At 37.0% G+C, this 23,293-nt stretch overlaps 1 protein-coding gene across 13 annotated transcripts in view; it reads left to right on the top strand.

Annotated features, from left to right (window-relative positions):
- CHRM3 (cholinergic receptor muscarinic 3) overlaps nt 1-23,293 on the top strand; it is a 259,107-nt gene that overhangs the window by 170,439 nt on the left and 65,375 nt on the right. The window contains exon 1 of one of the 13 annotated variants that reach the window (XM_046938567.1): nt 7,922-8,041. The exons of 11 other annotated variants lie outside the window; for them this stretch is intronic. The gene's annotated coding sequence lies outside the window, so the exon portion shown is untranslated. Of the gene's footprint in view, nt 1-7,921; nt 8,042-17,638; nt 17,672-23,293 lie in introns of those variants that run through there. One more of the 13 variants, XM_046938568.1, reaches the window with a different exon arrangement.

The following is a 23,293-nucleotide window of genomic DNA, read 5'->3' as shown; positions in this document are numbered from 1 at the left end:
TCTGGATTCCGTAGTAGCACCTTAGAAAGCTTTGATTCTCTGTAAACCCTCTCTGGGGTCAAATTATTTGGCATTTTGACTGTTCTGTTGTTGTTGTTGTTGTTGTTTTTGCATTTATTCCTCCTCTACTTTTTGTAGTGACATGTAAGTGACATATAGCTAAATCTGGACTCTCTCTCCTTCTCTCTCTCTCTCTCTTTTTTTTTTTTTTAATTGTACTTGATTAGAACTGTGTTAGGGGGTAGATGTATAATCCAGAAGTTGAAAAGTGGCCCTATGTTTTTATGTTCAAATGGAACAAAAGTCCACAATGCAGGAGTGATGGATGTGCAGTGTTCGCGGGAGAAATGGAGCAGAAGTCACATAGATCAAAAAAACCATGTATTCTCCATATTCTCCAGAAATCAAATCATACTGATTTTTTTTCAAAACTAATAAATAGTTATACACTGTTTATTTACTCGTGGATTTGAAAAATTTGTTTTTAAGTGAAATACAGCTTATTTGCTTAGAAAATATATTTAACTTAAGTAGAAAATTTGATTTCAGGGCTTTTGATATCTGTGGTTATCTATTTAGTTATTAAGAGAAATTCCAATGGGAAATAAGCTCATTATTACATTCTGACACTGAAAACAATAATTCTGTTCCTTCATTAAGCAGGTACAAATAAGTTCTATTTCCCATCTGAAATAGTTTTCCTAAGACATATTATTACAAATATCTGAAATAAATCCTGATTTCTTTTGAAATTACAAGTGGGTATACTAACCTGGAGAAACTTCTTATTACCCCTTCTTTTTTATTATGCTGATTAGAATGTCATTAAATTTGATTTTAACGAATGTCTCATTCTGATCCATTAGAGAAAAGGCACCATCTGTGAATCTAGCCAAATTCACACAACTTTTAGAATGCACGTATGTGTAGCTTTCATGCAGTTTCATATCAGTTTCTGCAAAGTTAGTGATAGTCATTTTATAGTAGACTGTTTTGTTATATACCCATGGGCATAAAAAGATCACTTTGTTGTCATATGAAAGTTCAGCACAGTTTAGCTTACTTTACAAACAGGTTTCTTTGCTTTAAGGAAAGTAAGAAGGCCTTTTGGATATCCAGCATGGTTTTTGCCATTTATTTCTTTGAAGCCAGAGCATCAGCTTTCATGATGCTTTTCAACTTTTTTTTTCCCTGCTGACCCTGCCTTGCATCTGGATCCCCAGCATGAGCTTCTGTGTGCATCCTGGGAGCAACTGGGCCTAGCTCCATGCTCTGACCCAGCAGGGCCTCAACATGTGCCCACACTGAAATGGCATAAAGCTGCCGTGGCATTTCCCTTTTCTGTGTGAAGAAAAGCTGCAGAATCTAATCCACGCTCCTTACACATGCAGGAGGGGGTTCTGATCTGCTAAGAAAATATGGAGCACACTGAATATTACTGGGCAGGGGAACAGCAGCTTCTTTGTTGCTTTAATTTTTATTTTATTTATTTTCACTTTTAGTTCACTGGAAGATTGCTCCAAAACCTGGTGAATCTCCTTGGAGGCTTCAGAGGTTTAGGCTGCAGTTAAATAGGCAGTATCTTATTGTCAGTTCCAGAAGAGTGAGTGCCAAAATCCACCTTTCAGAAGAATAACTTTGAGATTTGGAAAGTTTCCTGCTTTCTCATGTATGACCCTTTAAAATTTCTTTGTTATCATGAATTATTTACACTTGCTTAGGTAAATTTGAACAAATTTTGTTCTTTTTATCTTTGATGTTTATTACAGGGCTTACAATGTAAAATGTAAAGAGACTTTGGCAGTTACTTCATTTTTTTTTCTTTTTTTGGAGTCATGGCAATAGCAGACTTAAGGTCCTAGAAGTATTGAAGTAGTACCAAATGTACTGTGCGCTCCATGCATTACATAAATAGAGTTGAAACAACCTTATAAAATGAATGTGTGCTGTTTTCTGTGAAAACGTGATTCCAATTTTTTATTTTTTTTAAGTCCTTGAAAATAGTTTTACACAGTAGCTTGAGTCTAAGAACAATCTTGGAACATAGTTATAATTGCTTATGAATATTCTGATTATAAAGAAGGCAGCGGTAAATCATCTTGTCTTCATAGAGAAAGAGGAATATAGTTGTGGGATGAAGACTGTGGGTGGGTAATCAGGATTGTAAAAGCTGAAATACTCCATTTTGCCATTGACATTCTGTCTGACTTTCAGCAGTCATTGTTACTTGTCTCACTTCAGTTCTTGCAAATATCTTGATAATAGAAATAATCAGCTTAGAGGTATACTGTGTAGTTGCAAAATGCTTTTAAGCTCTTAGCACAAAATATGCAAAGGTAAAACAAAATTAATTTATTAACTTGCTAATTAGTAATTTTCTTCATTTGCTTGTGCTTTTCTAAATTGAAATGGAAGTTATTTTTTCAATGGTTTCTTGATGAAAAATACTAAAAATAAAAACTTTTGAATGATCCTATGCAGGTGCTGACCCCCAAAAAAAAGTAATTCAATTTTTTCTTTAATTTATTAAGTTTTGTAATTTTTCTTTTGTTCTAATACTGACTTTGATTACTATTAAAGTAAGATTAAGTAAGAGTAGTTAATTTACCAATTCCCACTAATGGAGTGTTCAATAACATCTAAAGTAGTACAGCAGAAAAGTACTAGACTTTCAGTAAGTCTGGAAAAGAATCTGGAAAAGAGTTTTCAGTCTTTGGCAACTGCCTGTTTGTTTTCTTCCATTAAATGATTGGATGTATCTTACACTTGAATTTGTACTTTTAAAAATTATGTATAATGAATCAAATGGAAGTGTAGAGACCTAAGTAGTGTTGAGAAGATAATAAAAAGCCCGTACAAATACATCATATTTATCCACATTGTACACGTTAGAAGTACACAGAAGTCTGGTTGGAGCTTGATATGCAAGTGGAAAATGCATCTTTTTTTTTTTTTTCTCTCTTCCTTTTTAATATTTCATTGTTTACATTAGCAGCACGATAGTCACCAGTTCAGGCAACTGCCACACAAATTCATTCAAGAGCTACCAGTGCTGAAACTGTTCTATGGTAAAATACTGAGTTTGTTTGGTATTCAGAACAGTATAGGGTGGAATTTGTTCTACTTACTTGTCTCTGTTTGGCTTAGCCTGAGAGGACAACATTCCTTATGTTTTGTTTTCTGATGACATTATCCTGTGTGATTAGCTGGTGAGTGTTTTGTGCAGTCTATCTCCTCTTACCCGCTTGCTGTTGCCTGAATTTCACTGTTAAGTGAATTAATTTTAGGAAGTGATGTGTGACTTTATCTCATGTTTTATCAAACAGCCTACAAAAACCTGATGAGGTAATTGCAGGTGAAGCAGCGCATGTAATCTCCAAAGATGCTGGCTAATTTTTAAAAGCAGTGCTCAAACAGTGGTTCAGTCCTTTAGATTAATAAAATACTTAGAACAAGATCCACAAGATACTTCTTACACTGAAGTAATTTTTAAACATCCTCCAAAATATGTATGACATTTTGTGAAAGGAGTATATCTTCAGATGGAATGTCATAGATAATAGCAGTTATGGTAAACCATATAGTAATATCTAAAGCTCCAAAAAGTAAAACACTCCAGATACTCTAGCCTGGGAGAGGAAAAAAAAAAAAAAAATCATCAATAATGTAGGAACTCCCTTAACATACAGAAGTAAATTAGATTATGAGAGTGAAATAGATGTCAATTAACCATATTTACCATCCATTTTTAGATGGATTGTTACTGACTTTCAGTAGTAAATACTGAAGCAGTAATAAAACATGGAAATAGTGAGATAGATTCCAAGCCCTTTTATTGTGTGTTTCTTTGGTAACACGTTTCAGCTGACATCCGCTTGGTAATATGAGATACTGCTTTCCCTTGTACCTAAGCTGCACCGCTTTGAGAACCACAGTTTGTAATTTAGCTTTACAGCGTAAATCTTATTGGTGTTTATGTGAAAGTGGAATTTATGTCTTTGAACTTCTGTCGGGAAGAGAAGGGGACGCATCCTCAGCACTTTTACCCAAGTACAGGCAGTGCCCACGAGGCCAGCGATTACATCTGAGACACAGAAATAGAATGCCAGAGCACACAGCTTTCAGCGTCAGCACCTTAGCACTAACACTAGCACGGTAGCGAAAGAAGTCAGTAACAGTACACAAACCTGTATGGCAGCCCCTGTGAGGTGATGGCCTTCTGATTTAACTCTCCAGCACTGTATTGCAACGGGTGTAGTGCCCTTAATCAACCACTACCAGCCAAAACACATGGACTTAAGCACCAAATTTAGAAGTAATACAAATCAAACACAGACGAATTTTAAATCTTCATCATATAATGAACACAACTTCATGAAGCGTTATGTAAGGAATCTCTTTTGTATTCCTTTTTTGTTTCATTGTTATCTAATGAAATAATGAAAGTATTGATATATTTATATTATGTCAGTGATGAAAAATGAACATATTTAAGGAAGAAGCTTCAGATTTTCCTTTCAAAATACAGCGCACAACTTTTATGTGCTATATCACAACAGGATTCTGTTTTATACATCTTTAATAATTGTCAAAAGTCAGAATGTTTAACGTCAAGTGGCCCCAGGAAAGCCTTTTTTCCTGCCTCTTATTCCTACTTCAATTCCTGTTTTTTTTCCTTGCAAGCTTGTACAGTTTATGTCATGGGCAGACACTGACTCTTAGCAAGATTATGCTGCTGGACTGTACAGCAGTCAAGTATAAGCAGGCTTGTTAATCAGTTTCTGTGTGATGTATGCATGCCAAATATGTGCATAGTATACATATACATACAGAATAAGCATATACACTTATTTTAATATTTTGCTAAGATAGTGTTTCCATTAGAGCCTTGGATCCAGAATTAATTGTACTAAAATGTACTAGTGTACATTTATAGATATTTCACTCTTCAGAAAATATTAAAGAACAATAACATCACAGACAGAAATAAATTGAAAAAAGGTAAAAGGACTCCATGTTTACAAATCTATTTTTTAAAATGCTTAGAATTACCTCCTGTGAGACAATGCAAATGACTCTGTTTTTAAGAACATTTCTTGGAAACAAGTTCCACATAAACTTTTTTAGTGATTGAATTAATAACAAAAACAAATTTGGATTTCAGTATAAAAACAGAAACCATGGGAACAACAAACAATCATGGTACCCTAATCAATCTGGACCAAAAAAAAATGTGCTTCAGGGAGAACTTTCATATTTCATGCATATTTTATTTCCTTCATTTGATGTGAGGAAAATCAGAGAATTGATGCAGTCTGTAAATCCAAAATTAAAACCAAATGTGTATAATGAAGTCAGACAATTTATCAGTTGGAGTAAGTGTGCATCTCTCTAAAAAGGAAATGAATAAACCCAGCAAACGACCTTTTTTATACATAGCAGATGCTATGCTGAAATTATCCCCTGCAGTCTGTTTTACAGCTAAATATGTGACCTATTTGTCATTTTTCATATGTCATGAGCTCATGTTTTTTTAACTGTATCAAAACTGTAGATTTCTCCTAGCTTTTCTGGAGCTGAGAGGAGAGGAATTGTTTATCAAGTTATCCAGTGGACACTCTGGTAACACTCCGCATGTGTGAGAATGAGGGAAAGTGAACCGCAGAAGAATTGCTGGAAGAGCAACAGGTATCCAGTTTCAGTATAGTTAAGTGAGGATCTGTTCAAGCAAACCTTCATAACCAAGTTTTCCTGTTACTAGGCGGAACTGTTAGGGAAAGAAGTAAACATATATGTGTTAGATGAGATTGCAGCTGTTCAGGAGCTTTCTTCATGAATTTACTAGCCTGAATTTACACTCCCCAATACTAACTTTTTCACAAAGACAGAACTAATGTTGGCAGGAAATTAGGCACATTTTAAGCACAGGTTCTCTGTTCCCTCACAGGTGTTTCTGTTATGATTGTAATAGAGATACATACTGTTAATAGATGAAGCCTATTATTGTGGTTCAGTTTTGTCATTTGCAGCAGGAAGCAGAGAGCTGTTTGCCCCACTGATGTAAAGTTCAGCAGCAAAATAGCCACAGGGTATGTGCTGAGTCCCCATCATATCCTACCAGAGGGATGTTCCTTCCAACAAGTGAATGGTTAGTTAGAAAGTGAAATGTCTCATAGCCAGAGGATAAATGCATGCTGCAAAAAGTACATCTTTTCAACCAAATAAAAAATTAGAGTATTATTAAAGGAGGAAGGGGATTGGGAATCATCAGAGCTGTAAGATATAAGCAGAACATAGGAATTAGGGGAATGGGAGACTATTATGGTAGGAGGAATTGGACAGAGAAAAAGGGGCTAGTAAAAAGATTTGATCTTATGTTCACAATGCCTCTCTCATCTACATGTCTTGGAAAAGCTTGTCCAAGGTCCTTGATTCTGAAGAGGATATTTATTTAGTGGCAGTTCTTCTAGTTCTGTATTATTGATACAGTGAAGTCAAGCCTCTCTGAAGTACTGATTTTGTAGGCAAACAATACAGAAATATAATACCTGTAACTGGTGACGTTGAGAACCATTCACATGCAGCCAGCTTGAAGCTTTGCTTAAACCTATGCAAACTTTTGCACTGTATGGACACTGGGGTGTGCATCTGTTCAGGACAGTCTACTTATGTTCTCTGCATTCTCCCTTTTTGAAAGGTTTCCAAGAAAATGGGAACAGAATGTCTCTCTGTTCAAGATTTAGGAGCTTGATTTTTAGATTTCTGGTGGCTGAAATTCTGCCTCATACTCTGTGCTTATGTGGCAAATATAAACAATCAAGTGTTTAGAAGCAGCCAGCATGGATGTGTGAAAGACAGGTCCTGCCTGACTAACCTGATCTTCTTCTATGACAAAGTGATCCATTTACATGAGGGTAAAGTTGTGGATGTTGTTTACCCGGATTTTAGTAAAGTGTTTGTCACCGTTTCCCACAGTATTCTAGAGAAATTGTCTGCTCGTGGCTTACACAAGTGTACAGTTTGCTGGGTATAGAGCAGTGTGGATGGAGTCATAGTGAATGGAGTCAGTCCAGTAGGTGACCACTCGCTAGTGGCATTCCTCATAGCTCAGTGTTGGGGTCAGTTTTGTTTAATACTTTTATCAGTGATCAGGATGAGGGCATCAACTGCACTCTTAGTAATTTTGTAGATGACACCAAGTTTGGTGGAACTGTAGATCAGCTTCGGATTAGGAAGGCCCTACAACAGGATGTGAGTAGGTTGGATCAGCTGAGACCAGTCACATGTCATTCAGTGAGTCTAAACATCAGGTGCTGCATTTGGGTCTTAACAACCCCATGCACTGGTACAGGCTTGAAGAAGAGTGGCTGGAAAGTTGCCTTGCAGGAAAGGAGTTAGGAATGCCAGTAAATAACAGTGTGGCCAAGAAGGCCAATGGCATCCTGGGCTTCATCAGAAATGGTGTGGCCAGCAGGACTAGTCATTGTCTCCTTGTATGTGGCACTTTTGATTCTGCACTTGAAGTACTGTGTTCAGTTTTGGGCTCCTCACTACAAGAAGTATACTGACTTGCCAAAGTAAGTTGAGTCCCTGTGGGATCAAGGGGAAGGCCAACAAGCTGGACATCCTGGTGGGGGTCTGTTGTAGATCACCAAACCAGGATGAAGAGACAAATGACGCATTCTATAAGCAGCTGGCAGAAGTTGTGCAATCACCCACCCATGTTCTCATGGGGGACTTCAGCTTCCCTGATATATCCTGGAAATATAATACAGCACAGAACAAGCAGGTTTCTAGAGTGTATGGAAGCTAACTTCCTGATGCAGCTGGTAGGAGAGCCTACCAGGGGATGGGCAGTTCTTCAATGTAAATCTGGCTTACTTCACCTCTCTCTGAAGAGATTTATGATAGGGTTGCCCTCGGAGAGGGCCTTCATCTGTGTGTTTTCTTCTCATGTTCTTTGGACAGAATGATCCTGTTTTCATTACAAGCTTTTTCATTCTGAAATACTGTGATCAGCATGTTGATTCCAGTCACTTTGGTAAGTATTATTACTTATTCAGGGAGTATGACTTATTTATAACTAATTACCTATTAGTTAGCCTTCAGAAGCAAGCAGGTTACTTGACAATAGGGCATTTTACATGTGATTTATTTGCAAAAGCTGGTATGCAAAAAATAGAACACAAGTTCCTACTAAGTTTGTTAACTTTGTCCGACAAAAAGAAAAATAATTCTGGCTTACAGGCTCCTGGTTTTATAGGTGTTGAGTTGACAACAGTTGCTATCATTTCCTTGGAAGCCTTGAACTATTTACTCTGCTTCTGGCTCCAAAATTTTTTAGTTTCCCAAAGCTCCAAAAGATTTAGTATTCCCTCACCTCTCTGCCCTTTATTTTAGTAGTTATGTGCTGAACAGGGCCTAGGAGTGGTTTCCATGTGGCTGTTGGGCTGGTATTTATGATTTGCTTGGGTGCTCCTAAGTAACTTCCTTTCTTTACTTTCTGTGTCTCAAAACCTGTTAGATTTGATTCCATAGCAATTTGCTTTGACTGTAAACAAACAGAGGTCAGGTCTATATAAAAAATCCAGAAAATATGTAGTGTATTTTCATAACTATACAGCATTTTTGTGTTCAGCTGGATATTGCTCTCTGCCTCATTAGAAGTTAATTTTGAAGATGTCCATTACAGTATTGATAATAAAATTATAAATAAGTAAATAACCAAGCAATCCCTGCTGCAGTCTGGATAAGAGGAATGTTTTCTACCAAAATGGTCAATTGAATGGCGCTGAGAGAAGATTCCTCAGCTCTAGTAGTGGTTCACTGAAATAGTTAAATAGCTGTGTGTCAGTCGTATTAGAAGATACTCATTTAAAAAAAGATTAAAAAATAAAATAAAATTGAGAGGGGTTGGACTGAAAGAGGAAGTCAGTGAAAAGCTGAGAAGCAGGAAAGCTACTTGCAGCAGGTTGCTGCAAGTAGCAGGGACGTTCTTTGTCACTATCAAAGAAGAAAAAATCAAACCTTCCTCAGCTGTGAAATGTTAAAGTATGGCTACACCATTTTGTATATCTTTGTACATCCCTCATTTAACATAGAGAAATCATTAGATTTCAACAACTTATTTTTGTGAAGATCTAAAACACTTCAAATTAAGAAGCAAATGCCTATCTAAATAATGTATAAGACATCAGGTGAATGAGCATCTGTTTTTTCTTTCATTGGTTTTCTTAGAGGATGATTCTAATCTATTACAGTATATGGCTTTTTGCTTGTTTCCAAACACTCATTTCAGCTTCAGGCCACTAACTCCTGTGCTCTTCTTTGTCAGAATGACAGTCCTGCTAATATTTTCTCTTTGTGATGGCACAAATGCTCTGGATGAATCATATTTTCTTTTGAGTAGTTTGAAAGAAAAATCAGCTTTCTTTGTCTACTTTTACTATTAAGTTTCTTTTAAAACAAATTTTTCCACCAGATTTTCATAATCTGTTTATTGTAAGTTCTCTGAATTTTATCTGCAGAGATAAAATTAGCTCTTCTCAATATATGTGTATACATATATATATATGTGTGTGTGTGTATACATATCCCTTGTTTGTGTAATTCTTTAGGCTTATAACACCTTTATGAAAGCATTGCATCTGTTAATCTGCTTGAACTATAGGTCTTTATTTTCATTGCTTTCTAGGTTAGACACTTGTCCAGTAAGGAAAGGCTACATGTCATGCACATCCTGAACTAGAGCTCTCTGGAACAAATGTTCCCCCAGAGAAGTTTCACAGACTTCTGTGAGGTTTCCTGAGCGGTCAGAGATTTCCCCTTCTGCAATTATTTGCTTTAGGAAACGATATCTTTTGCATGCAGTCATATATAATATGTCTATATTATATCTATTACTTCTCTACTGTATACCTTATCTAGTGACACTGTAAGGAGAAAAAAAAACACAAAACACTACTGCCAACGTTGTCACTAATTTTTCCTTGTCAGTTGTCATTGTTGATGCTTATGAAGATTTTATGTGCTGCCTGATTTTCACCATCTCTTAGCTCTGTGTTTAGGGAAGAGAAAATATGTCAACGAATTTTTGAAAAGCAAAGCCGTACTGTGACTGACAGTTATCCTAGTTATTTGAGATACACTGGTATCTATAAATGTCTGTTCAAGAATGAAGTGCCTAATTTCAATTTATTTTGATTGCAGAGCTGATCCACTTAAGTTAAAGAGTGATAACCAGCATCATTTTTAAGGCAGGTGTCATACATGCGTTATTTTTTAATCCCATAGTCCAAAATTTTAAATAACTGATTTTCTGTGGTGTGGTCTTCTCTGTAGATCATGATGTAAGAACACAAATACAAGGACAAATCAGTGTTTCATTTATCTCAGCTGCATCCAGCAGAATGTGTTTCCAAATGCCTCCACCTGCACAAGAAGCTCCCACCACTGTTCCAGGGCAGCTCTGTGAGCAAATAGAGGATCCAGCAATTCCAGCCTGCCATTTTAGCAGCTACTTGTGGGCTTCAGATATCCCTGCAGTTTTGGCAGGTTTGTCTCTGCCCGCTGCTTAGTGGTTTTCTGCCCTGAGTCCCTCTACCACTCTTCACCTTCAATTGTACTAAACATCTGTCCTGGTCATCTCTCCCACACTTCTTTTCTTATCTTTTCCATTTGAGCTGGCCCTTTTTTCCGTGCCCCTTTCTTTCTCCTTGTTATTTCTCAGCCTTTTGTTCTCACTTTCCATTACAAAAATTTAAATTTTGTACCCCCTTCCTCTTTGGTGCCTGTGTTGTTTATTTAGTCTATAAAATCTTCAGGATAACTATAGTCTTTTACTGTATATCTCTGCATACTCTGTACATAGTCCCATGAGGCTCCTCTTCTTTGTGGTTTTAGACACTGCTGCAGTAAACATGATTAATAATACTAACACCTACTATAATGTGCTGAGTTTATAGCTATACTGTAAAGGAAAATGACTTCTTTACACAGCTACTGATTGTACTTTGTATTTTATCTGCTCTAACTATATGTAGTTTTATATAGTAAGTTTTCCTGGACTGAAATTCTAACAGTGATGTATTTCAATGGTTTTTAAAGCCAAGCAAGTCCAGTCTGATCTCACTGAATTTTAATCAGATTGCCTCTGAATCAGGTAGGATAGCCTGACTTATCATAAGTACATAATTTAATTTTAAGTCTTCCCACAGCAGCCAGGGGCTTTATTGCACAGGGCACAATAAAAAATACAAAAAAGAGAATGAAAGAAAGAAAGAAAGTAAAATATGAGCTGTCCCACCAGCTTAAAGAGAGCACAGGAAAACAGTGACAAATTGTGCATGATGCCCACACCAGATGCACAGTCTATACATTATCTTGTTAATTTGTATGTCATTATGACAGAGGAAAGCTTTAAGGAGACATTTGGACAAGATAAGACAGGTGCATTTTTATTATCTTTTCCTTTTTTTTTTTTTTTTTTTTAATGCTGCCTCGAGGGACCTCATCTATGTGGGCACTACACTGGCTCCAGAAATGTTAAAAATTATAACGTTAGCTAAAAAAAAAAATTCCTGTTCTTTCCCACAGCTCTTCAATGCTGTGGATTCTCACAAACCCAGCATGGTACGTTTTGCATCTTTGTGCTCTAAATTGCTCTGAAATTGGGTCTGGCATAAACCCAGCGCCAAACTAAGGGATCTAGCTTGCCTCTCTTTGGATATACTTCTGCAGCTGCATTTACCATTTGCTGAGGAAAAAAAAGAAAGAGAATTGTTGCATTTGTATTTTCATTAGCATTGTATATGTATTACCCACATTTCTGTACCTCTGTGAATGCAACTGAATGTGATGTATCTTACTTGTTCTATTAACAATTCTCATCATGTCTGTTCCCCACATGAATGGTCCTCTCAACATGATAGTCTCAGTCATTCATTACTTGCACTTTTGGTCTTTTGTTGTTGTTAAAATAACACAGTTGTGGTTGGAAAGCCTTTGCAGAACTTACATGAATCTGTTTTCAGAAAAGTAGTGAAAACTTTAAGCTGAATTATGCTGCCATGTTTCCTCTGTAAAATTACTGAAATGAGTATTTGCCAAAGTCCTGTCCTTAGACCACTGTATAACAAAGCAAATGATGCGCAGTACCTTACAAGTGTTTGCAAGCATTAAAAATTCTAAAATTTTGAGAATAAAAATGTATCAAGCATACAACATATACAGGCCTATATATATTGTTTACACAGTATCTATACAATGCTACTCAGAATACTAGTACAAAAGATTTCTTACATTTTTGGTTAAATCCAATTAAAATCATAACTTAATTAAGATAAACACTGATTCTAATCTAAAAATAAATTTCTCTGCAGCAGCAGTGTATTTGCTACCAAAGCTTGAGAACTGTTGCAATAAAATCTAGTTTTTAACCTGAATGGTTGCAAATCCATTACTGCTGCACATTTCTGAAACACCAATTTTCTTCTCCAAACTGAGCTCAAAATCTGGACTTCTGAAGTTCTTCTGTAAATGATAAAAATAAGACTACACGGTGATTTTCAGACAGATGACATAGAGTATAGTGTATTGACAAACAGCTGGGACACAATGGCGGAAATACATCTTCACATAAAATGAATTAACCAGTAAGAAAAAAAGCTCACACTGTTCTCATACTTTTGGAAATACATTGTAAACTCTTTTTCCTTTTCAAATACTTTTTCATTCATAAATATTTTAATTTTGCTATTTATCATAATTCTTATTATGGGTTAATTCCATCCTTGGAGTGAATGGACACTGAGATGCTTGTTTCTAAGGCTGAAGGCCAGACATTGGCAATGTCATTGAATTCCTTTTAATGACTATTTGTGTATGTTCTAGTCCATTTGTATTTACTTGAATATATTCTCTCAGTAATTTCAGCAAGGAAAAGTTATATTCCAACTCTGAAGTTACTATTTTTGAGTTGTATTGTACAGTTAAACTACCACAGTATTACTTAGGAACTTCTATGGATTTAGCTGTTTTCTTCTAGTTTTCTTCTAGAATACAGAAAATATTAAATTGTTTGATATCTTATGGAAATGTTCTAAAATGAAAAATGTTATGAGCTGAAATGCAAGAGGCTCACATACTCTCCTTCCTGCCTTTTGATATCCTTAAACTCTCTGGGAGTCTAACAGTCACAAGCATATCGTCAATCACACCAAATGTCAACTGTGGGAGAACAAGATTATGGAGAGTCACAGACACAGCTGCAGTGCTTGTATACCTTGACTGATCACACCAATGGCCAATGCATCATTTCTTGTAGCATTTGATGGATTAAAATTGTTTAGGTTGTCACTGAAAAATACTAATTATTGTGTTAAGAGATCTCTGAGTATTCAGTAGTTTTGGTGTGGCATTCAGTGTTAAAGGATAAAATGAATGTGAAATAGTTCACAAGCATTTGACAATTACCTAAGAAAACTGGAGTGGTCAGGATAGACATCCATCTCCTTATGTAAGAAAGTACCTTGGCAGCTGAGCTTTCATAAACCATAAATCATCATTTTCTTTTATAGTTGGTGTTCTTGATACTACATTTTGTGTGTTTTCTTGAAAGAACAGAAGTGCCTTTCTGCCAAGTGGTTACATTGGCAGGTCCGTTCTGAACTAAATATGTCTTCCCTTAATGAAAGTGTCATGGATTAGAAAGAAGTGTCGTCAGTGATTAGACCTCTGATCCATTACTTGATGTGCAGCTGTTTTATACTCTATAGGAAGACAGTGTCCTCTTATCATTGTAGTTGTGTGCTGAATCATGGGGTAATAGAAATTTCCCTGTGTGTCATGAGATGAGAAATAATTCTTTCCAATGTGGCCTGAAATTATGTCTCTGGCATATTGCTAACTTTTTCCTGTCCAGATATACTGATAGTAAGGACTTCTGAAAAAAAGGATTTGTTGGCAATGCTTTTGAGAACCAGCTGTACGTTGAATTGCTTTAGGGGTCTCTTGCTTCTCACAGAAGTAGTGTGGTGATTATGGGGAATGTTCTGAACTTCTGCAAATATTAGCATAAAGGCATTTCAGCAAAATTAGAAGATGTATTCTGTTCAAAGCGTTAACTTGGCTTTGCAGCTTCTAAAGGGTGACTGATTTGCTGTTAGTGATGAAGGAGGAATGCAAGATCACACCCAGATTTCAAAATTATGATTAAATATTGGCATGCTAAAATAAATCACTGTCATCAGTGCTTAAGAACTGTCACTCTGTTTAGCTTGTTTTAGACCTGGAAACTATTCTCCCTGGTAGATATTAAACAGCATTTCAGTCTGCTATGTGATCTGAATTGACAGCTCAGTTAGCATTTTCTTTCTAACGTGTGTTTTTCCGAAAGACCTTTAGGACCAAATTCTGTCCCACACACTGCTTCTGATTGAAAAGTTCATTAGAATTTGCCCAAACACCTCCTTCTACTGTAATTCTCTCAGGAAAAGGTTAAGACGCATTTGTTGGCTCATGGAGACAGATGACTCATAATGCCTGGATATTAGCAGGGGAAGTGGCTGCCTGAAAAGATAGAGTCTAGGGTGTGGGCTCAGAAATCCCAAAGTAGTCATCTTAGCAACAGCCTCAATAAAATGAAACAGCATCAATAGAAGTTTCAAGCTGAAGTGTATCTTATTTTCTTTGTTAGTAGAGCCAAATCCCTAAAAGGGACTGGATTAGGATTTTGTGTAATGGGTAGACTCTTTGGAGAGCGAGTGACTAAGGCACCTATTCACAGACAGGAACACCAAAGACTTATCTAGACTAGCAGAATAAGATTTGAATACTGAACTCTGTGATTAAAACAGTAAAGTTGTATAACCTGGCTTATACCCTTCCTTTAAATATTTTATTTTCACACAAATATTTAATTGAAATTTCTTTTTTTATTCTGCATGAATCAACAGCTATATTCTACTTTGTCCTCACTGAAACAGATACTTAGCATGTAGCATGCATAGATACAGAGATATACCTTGAGTTTTTTCTCGGTGTGATAGGAAAAAATGAATTCAAAGTGAACATACAAGGAAAAGAGAAGAAAAGTAAACTGAAATCATTTAGCTGAATTTTTCCTCTGGCATTCCACTTTCCCACGTGAAAAAATGTCTTGATGTATATTACAAAAATAATCTCTTATATGATTATCTCCATGCCACTACTAGGTTCAGTTTATCCTTCCCTTCTCAGTAGCACCTAGCTACTGAGCAGATTTTTCTTTGTTTCTGGATTCAAACATTCTCTTATGTCTGCAGTACACATCAGGTTGGATTTCTTTCCTGTTCCATCATAACACTTTTGATGAGATTCTGATTCTCATTATCTTCAGAGGACCAAGCAGCCTGATCTAGTGGGAGGCAACCAGGGGGATTGGAACTAATGATCTTTAATGTCCCCCCCAGTCTAAACTGGTCTGGGATTCTAACAGCATGCCTCCTTTTATTAAGTTCATATGCTCCTGCAGTCTCATCTTCTGAAGAGACACTAGCTAAAGTTACATTGAACTGATTATGTTTTCTTGACCACAGCTGAAATTCATGTCCATGAAAATTCAAATCCATGTTTAGGGACTGCTGTCTTTGCTATGGATGTATTTTTATTTTGCAGTAACAAACTCAAAATGCATACTTTGCAGTAATGGGAATTGCTTCTAATCCAATGTATTCTTACTCTTCAAATTGTTGTTTAAAAATGAAGGCACATACATGGAAATCTTCTGCACAATCATCAGTGAAAAACGCATCTGCATTATAATCTAAGAATGAAAGGTTAAGCAGAGTGCAAGAAACTGCAAAGGGAGGACAAAGCTATCATTGAGCTTATGTTGTGCAGTGTGGGAAGCAGAGAAAAAAGCAGAACATTGTTTGGCAAGCTCTTCAATTTAGTAGCAGTTCAAAGCCAATAATGTAGATGCAAATGTTGTAGATGCAGGATCTCAGGGCTCTCTATCAGTTTAAATGTTACAGAGTAGATAGCATCAGTGGATGTGTAGCCAGAGTTTACTTTATCCCACTACTGCTTTTTTTCTTACAACATGTACAGGATGTTGAAATTGGAATTCACTCTAAGGAACTAGGAACTAAGAACATATACAGAGAGAAAATAATCATGACTTGAATTCAGCTGAGTTTTACCAAAAATACTTAGGATACTTTCATTTAAGATACAGCTCAAGCCCATAATATGCCATTTTCCCAGTTATCATTATTCCCTCTGCTTTTATTTCCCTAAGCATTCTAGCTTATCTGTTTGGGTTATACCATATCCAGTTAATATGAATTTATATGTGTATTTGTCAGTGGAGTTTCAGCAGCCTGTTTCTTTTTTTTTTTTTTTTTCTTTTTTAATTTAATGAGATTGTAGGTTAAACAGAATTTCCTTTCTAACATTTTCTGAGTGCTTCAGAGTCTTAGGGGTGAAGTCAGAGGGAGCTCATTAGTTCTCTAACCACTAAGCTTACTTAAGTGCTCAAATCCTCTCTTAGTCAGACTCTTCCTCGTTAATATGAAACAATTTGCTTATGTAATCTGTGAGGTATATTAGAGGGTGAAAGAGTGTATTCTTAAGCAAAAATCAAATAATATTTCAATGTTATTTTTTGCTATCGTCTCCAAGTTCTTAATGCTGTGGTATTTTTGTAGCACATAAACGTCACATGCAACTATGTAGATATAAGATATATGCATTTACCACATTTTAGGGTACTCAAAGTATAAAACTGTATTCAGAGAAAAAAAAATATCACAAAATTTGGAGATACCTACTCGAATATCCACAGTCTGCTATTGGCAAGTGCTCAGGTGACCACATTTTCACCTCATCTCTTCCCTCTATGCTGTATTCAGTTAAAAGCACAGCAAATGTACTGGCACCATTCCTTGCAACCACACTGGACAGGAATTTATTCCCTGAAAAAAATTAGGTTATTCCTTTAAAAAATCACTATGTCTGCTAAGTTTGTAGCCTCTAAACCTCCTTGTCCAAACTCTTCCCTCTTATGCAACACATTTCTCTTATGCAAAGACTAACTCCCTAACCTGTATGTCTGATAAGAAACCACCTGCTGGTGCATCTTTCTCTTGTTGTCTACATTATGCATTATTGAAAAAATAAATCCACCACCATGAATCTTTGCTTTTGCTATACTTCAGCCATCCCCAGGCCTCTCTGAAGTACATCATCACATAAAGCATTACATCTTCCTCTATGCACTGCTACAGCCTGTTCATAGCTTAGCCAGGCCTGTACACTGATCCTTACAACTCTACCATACAGCTCATGTAGTTGGCTTGCTTGCAGATAACCTGCCTGCATCCATCTGGCTGATTTCTGCTCTGGGGGGAAAGTTGAATGGACAGTAAGTAGTGAGTTCTAAACAATCAGGCAGAGTTCATCTTAGGTGAATAATGTATTGTATGGTAACTGTTAAGTCATGGCCTGAACCACTGATTGAGCACCTGGGGAAAGGACCCGTTCAGCTCTGGGAGCACAGGTGAAGGCAATTCACCTGTGCGACTGGAAGGGGTGGACCTCATTTAAGGGCTGACTGTGACTGGGAAGGATCTCTGATTGAACATCCTTCCTTTGTGGACCTTCTCTTGTGAGCCTAGCTCTTCAGAGATGGGTGAGCTCTTTTACTTCTTCTTTGTAGGACTGTTCCACTGTGCTAGTCTCCTTGTCGTTACACCTCCTGTATCACCATTCCGTCACGTTGATCTTTCTGATTGTTGCATATACTATGTCAGCATTTTTTTCTTATATATCCTATATAAGTATGCTATTTGTGTGAGATAGTGAACATTTTGAGAACTGCAGCTGTCCTACTTGTTTGCATTTAAAACATTAACTGTAGTAGATAAGTGCTTTTAATTGTAAACTTACCTCTCAGCTCTCATATGGGTGTTAATAATGAACTGGAAGTTCTTATTATTGAATTATTTTAGGCATGGTATTGCAAACATAGCTAGAGAGAAATAACAGACAAATTGTTTCCTGCATTGTTGACTACTATTAAGCAATGGCACAGAAACCTTCAATGTCTAAGAGATAAAACAGTACGTGAAGTCTTCTGATCTCCCCATATTTTTCTATCTCCTTCAGAATTCAACTCTGCGCACCATAACTATCATTATTTGGCTTCATTAGGATGAACAAACTTGCTCTCATTTGCCTACTATCTCTTGCACTGTACCTGTTTTTATCACAGACACCTCTGGTTAGAAAGAGGCATCATTCTTTGCTTATAGAAGTTGGCAGATGCTGATAAGGGGATATTGTTAAGCTGATTGGTCTCTCTCCTCAAAGTGTTCGCTGTCATTCTTAGCAAGTCACTCCCCTTCTTCTAGCAAATGATCTCTGTTCAGCTAGTTAATTTTGAGATGAAGTATAGAGACTTTGCAGGTTCCTTTTAAATTCATTTCACCTACGTCTAGAAAGTAGAATTCAGACTAGAGAAGGACGTTCTGGCCTTTCAAGTGAATCTTATCTGGTCTTTGTACATATGTGATAACTTTCATCTGAATGTCAAGAGCACCGCAACTTTCTGGATCCTGCAGGTGTCTAGATTAGGCATGGTGAGAAAAGCAGAAAACTGTTATCTCAGGAACACTTATTTAGTGCTTTGCTATTTCCTGAATACCCTGAATACTATACAAAGTGGCAGGAGGATGCTTTGGGTTTCCAGGTGCTAAGAACATACAACCGGTAAGAGTCTTGCTGTTATTTTCAGGTGTTCATGAAAAGAGCTTTCAAGAAAAGCACTATCTTTTACATGACTTGTCTATGCAAATACTGAGTGAAGCGATACCAAAACTTGGTGCCTTTACCATGCTCTGTTACATGAGCAGAGATGCCAAAACTGAATGTGGATTTTGGAGCAATTTGTAGTAGTAGAACTGGTGAGGATTTGATTTTTTTTCTTTTTTTTTTAAATAGAAAAGGACTATTAATATTAGTTGCAGTAGAGCTCATGCTGCATATATTAAAAATCATAGTGTACAAGCAATGTGAGTTCTTTTTTCTTTACCTCATTTTTGTTGCTGTGGTTCAGCATTGGGTAAATGCTCAAAGAGAAGCAGTGGTTCAGACATAAGGTGGTGAGTTGATATGTGTGAGTTCTTGGCGATCTTAAGAAAGATTTTGAGGTGGGGCAGCTTTTTGGCCTGTTACTGTTAAGGTTGGGTTATAATTCATTTCAGAGTGAGACTTTTGTGATTTTCTTTTGGTTTTGTTTTTTTCCAGTACAGCCTATTTTAACTTGTTTGTTTTAATGAAGGTAAACAAAATAAAACGCTTACTATGTAAATGTTATAAATAATGCTATTTATATAGTAAGTACTTGGAAACATGCTAGCTGAAAGAATGCTGCTGAGTGACTGTACGGTCAGTCTTCAGGGAAAAAGAAATACATCAAAACGCACCATGCTATCCTGGAAAATCAGAGATTCTAAGCTACTGCATACAGTCATTCACAAAAGAAGTAGTGGAAAAACTAATATTTTTCCAGGCCACAAATAATCTTTGGAATCTCTGTATCCCACCTGTATGTGGTTTTGTCCCATTATCTTAGCAATCTGGCCTCTGCTATCAGTGCGACTGTTGCTGACAGAGGGTGGAAATACTGTGGAAATAGTCCACTCCTGACAGAGATGTGCTTGCAGAGGTTTTCCTAATCGATTATCATTATGGTGTTTCTGCAGTCGATAGGAACTGAACTCCTCTGAGAGCTCTAATGAGATTGGCTAAAGATACAATGAAAATAACACCCAGAGGGACTGCAAGGGACATTGTAATTATGCAGAGGTCTATTTCTGCTTTTAAGCACACAGGAATGAATCAATTCAGGAAAGCATGAAAAAGCCCTTACAGTTTCAGGCTCGCATCTAACATTTTTTTCTGCTTACTTCTGGGTACAGCAGAGAAGTACCATCAGCATAGACATATACAGGCCTGTGAACCCAGCAGCCTGAAAAAGCATCCAAGTCCAGGGTGCCATTCTTTCACTGCCAGATGTTTCAGACTTACTACATCCCAGCCTATGTTCACCTAAACTGGGGCAGTTGCGCAGGAGCTGGCATTCTTTTGGTTATTTTAGTGAAAAGCTTGTCTGTTGAGAGCATATATAGAGCAGACTGTGGTTCTGGGGCAGAAGTAGTCCTTGTCCTTCCAAGATGACCTTCTCTTGCCAAGAAATGTAGAGAGAGTTCAGGCTGCAGGGAGTGGAATATCTATTAAGAAGTTACTTCTGCATTTAAATGGAATTGAGGGTTACAATCATTGGAAATTAAGTCTTCCAAGAGATCTTGGCAACAACAATAACATAGAAATACGGTGCCTCACTGTTCCACACTTTTGGTTGCTGAAGATTATGTTGCTTCTTTGTGATGACTTGAAATACTTTAGGTGTTTTGTACCCCTCATGCACATGAAATCAGGACGTGCTGTCTTATGCACAGTTATGGAAAGAATGTATTCAAGATTGCAGTTGTGATTGTGCTGCAGCTCCATGTAGAAATTGAGTTTTAGTAACCTTTTTTAGTGTCTAATTTTCTGCTTCTGTGGTGTCAGCAGTGTTGTTTCCGTAGAGCCTGTTTTGGTAACCAGGGCAGCAATAGAGTTCCCAACTCCTTTGCAAGTTTTACAGTTCATAGAATCATAGAATCACTCAGGTTGGAAAAGACCTTTAAGATTGAGTCCAACCAGTTTGGTTCTGTACAGGATCCTATGCTTAAGGGCAAGCAACAAGCAAGCCAAATAGGATGCAGACATGCTGAAGAAAGTACATTTCATGACAATGTGTTCATTTGTGTCCATATTAAATAATATTTTGCTTTCAGTGATAACAAACCTGGCTAAAGTGGTATGTCATAGTTGTGTGTCAGCAAACCAGAGCAGTGAGAGGGAGGCTGTAACCAATGGGGCAAAGCAGGGAAGCAGAACTGCTATTTTTTTTTTGCTATCATTCACTGGAGTGTTTCTGCTGGAGCAGTGGGCATAGCTCCACAGCCGTTCTCCATCACTCAGTAGCACAATGCAAAGGCCAAACAGAACAACAATTTGGAAAAAAGGCAGCCCATGGATCACAATTATTGTCTACGCTTTCTCTGTTTCTTATGACAAGGCTTGCATTTTGTCCTAGTATTTTCTACACTCAGTTATCATTTTTTTTCCTCTCCTTCCTAGTGGAGCTCTGCTTGGATGTGGCCATGGGATATAGGCTGGTAGCAACTACTGTGTGCCAGGTACAAACAAGGCTGGAGTCTGTCTCAGTAGAGGCAGTGGAACATTAGAACCCATGGGTATCCAATTTTTGGCTTGCCTGGGCTGTGCTGAGTGAAGAGGAAATGTCTTGGGCCTATGTTTTAGTTGTTGCTAAGCATTGGATTTGCTCCTGGGACATGGCTAGGCCACTCAGTAAGGAAGAGCTGCTTCCATGATGGCACAGGTGAGATGGCACACCACAGTACAAGCTGTCTGGGGATATATGTAGCCCACAGGTTAGAAAGACCTACAGGATAAATGATCAAATGAGAACTAATGACATTGTCAGCTGTAGTTGTTGTGATCTTGTAAGGAAGTTGGATATGATGTGGACTTCCCAATCAAATAAACAGAGGCCAAGGTGGAAACAGCATTGATTATGGGGACCATGTAAGGAGGCCATATATCATGTAGGACTTAGCCATGTAGAAGTATGCTGAAAAATTATCACATACTAGAAGCTCAATCATGGTTTTGCAGTAGATCACAAGGAAGGAGCAGTGTTTTGCTGTTACCTGCAAGTTCCATCTGTGCGCCACAAAAGACATGTATGCGCAATGGGAAGGAGAATTATTTTGCTGGCTCAAAATAATTTCACATCTAGTTCCTGCATGCTTCACATATCAGATACTGGAATAAGCAGCAACATATGAGTTGCACCTCACTTTCCTACCAGAGCTTCTTGCTGGCAATGTCTTTCCAAAGAGAGCCTTGTGTAGGTCAGCAGGAAGTTTAGTGATCTGGGTCTGTGCATGAATCACTGTAAAACATTAGTGCTGTGAAATATATACATAATAAGTATTGACACACATTGTTATGACTATTTCTCAACATAAAGAAGGTTAACTAAAGGTAGATAATAGTATAGAGTATAGAGGCATAATAGTATAGAGGCAACATTGTGCACTGTGATAGCATTGTGAAATATAAGATACTGGAAATCTGCCGGGCATTTTGCAGTAAAAATAGTAGTATGGACAACAGAGAGGAAAGGTTATTGAACACTGATTCAGCAAACAGTGACGTATTGTAAAGATATGCACCTTCCCAGAGGAGACATTAAGTATCACTCAGGATACTTAAGGTGTTCCAATAGATGTAACAAGTGTTTGTTGGTTAAGATAGCAAATCCAAAGATTCTTGCAATAATTTGAAGGAAACTTCCCTCTGGCGTAAATATTGATAAGAAGATATAACTAATGTTCTTATTTGTAGTATTTTATTTTTCCATATAGTATTTCCATGAGCTAGTTTCAAAATGTTTATTAAAATATAGCATTTATATATAATTCTAGATAGGTTTGTAATTCAGTATCAAAACTGAGTTCCTTTTCTTTGAACTCAAAATGAGCTTAATTTGCATTCATCCCATGAACAAGTTGGCTTAGTGGGTAGTGGGTCGAACAAGTAAGCTCAAAGCAAAACCATTTCTAAGAGAACTCTGGGGAGCTGATAGTATGTTAGGAAAGAGGAGAAAAAGCTACAGAGAAACAGCAGTTTAAAGAACTAAGGCAGATTTAAAGGAAAGCTCCTAAAAGGACTTCTCAAAGGACTGGTCAATCCTTCAGTAACTGGGAAATTTATCCCTATGTAAAGTGTGTCTTTATATATGTACCATATATACTGTTCACATCTAATTTGGGATGTGAAAAGTCTCATGTGACTTGACTGTGAAAAGCTGCTATGCCAGTATCATGCTTCAGAGCCTTGCCTGAGAGTAGGATGTTGCAAAATTTCACTTCATAATGGACAAGGAATAGATGCGTATTTGACTCATTTGCAGTTTTAAAGTGCTCTGTGATGAAGGGAAAATCTTGCTTTTACTTGGGATGAATAAACATGTTAATATTGTGTTTAACTCAATACAAAGTTTGGTACTTTTGTAGTAGAGGAATGATCACCATACTTTAGAAAACAGTAAAATTCATGGGAAATAGGTTGTTAAAGGCTAGAAAAACCAAACATAATATTACATTAACTGCTATGA

Source organism: Gallus gallus, chromosome 3, assembly GCF_016699485.2.
Source record: "Gallus gallus isolate bGalGal1 chromosome 3, bGalGal1.mat.broiler.GRCg7b, whole genome shotgun sequence".
Lineage (NCBI taxonomy): Eukaryota > Metazoa > Chordata > Aves > Galliformes > Phasianidae > Gallus > Gallus gallus.
Note: the sequence above shows the minus strand (reverse complement) of the source record. Positions and strands in the feature narration are given on the sequence as shown.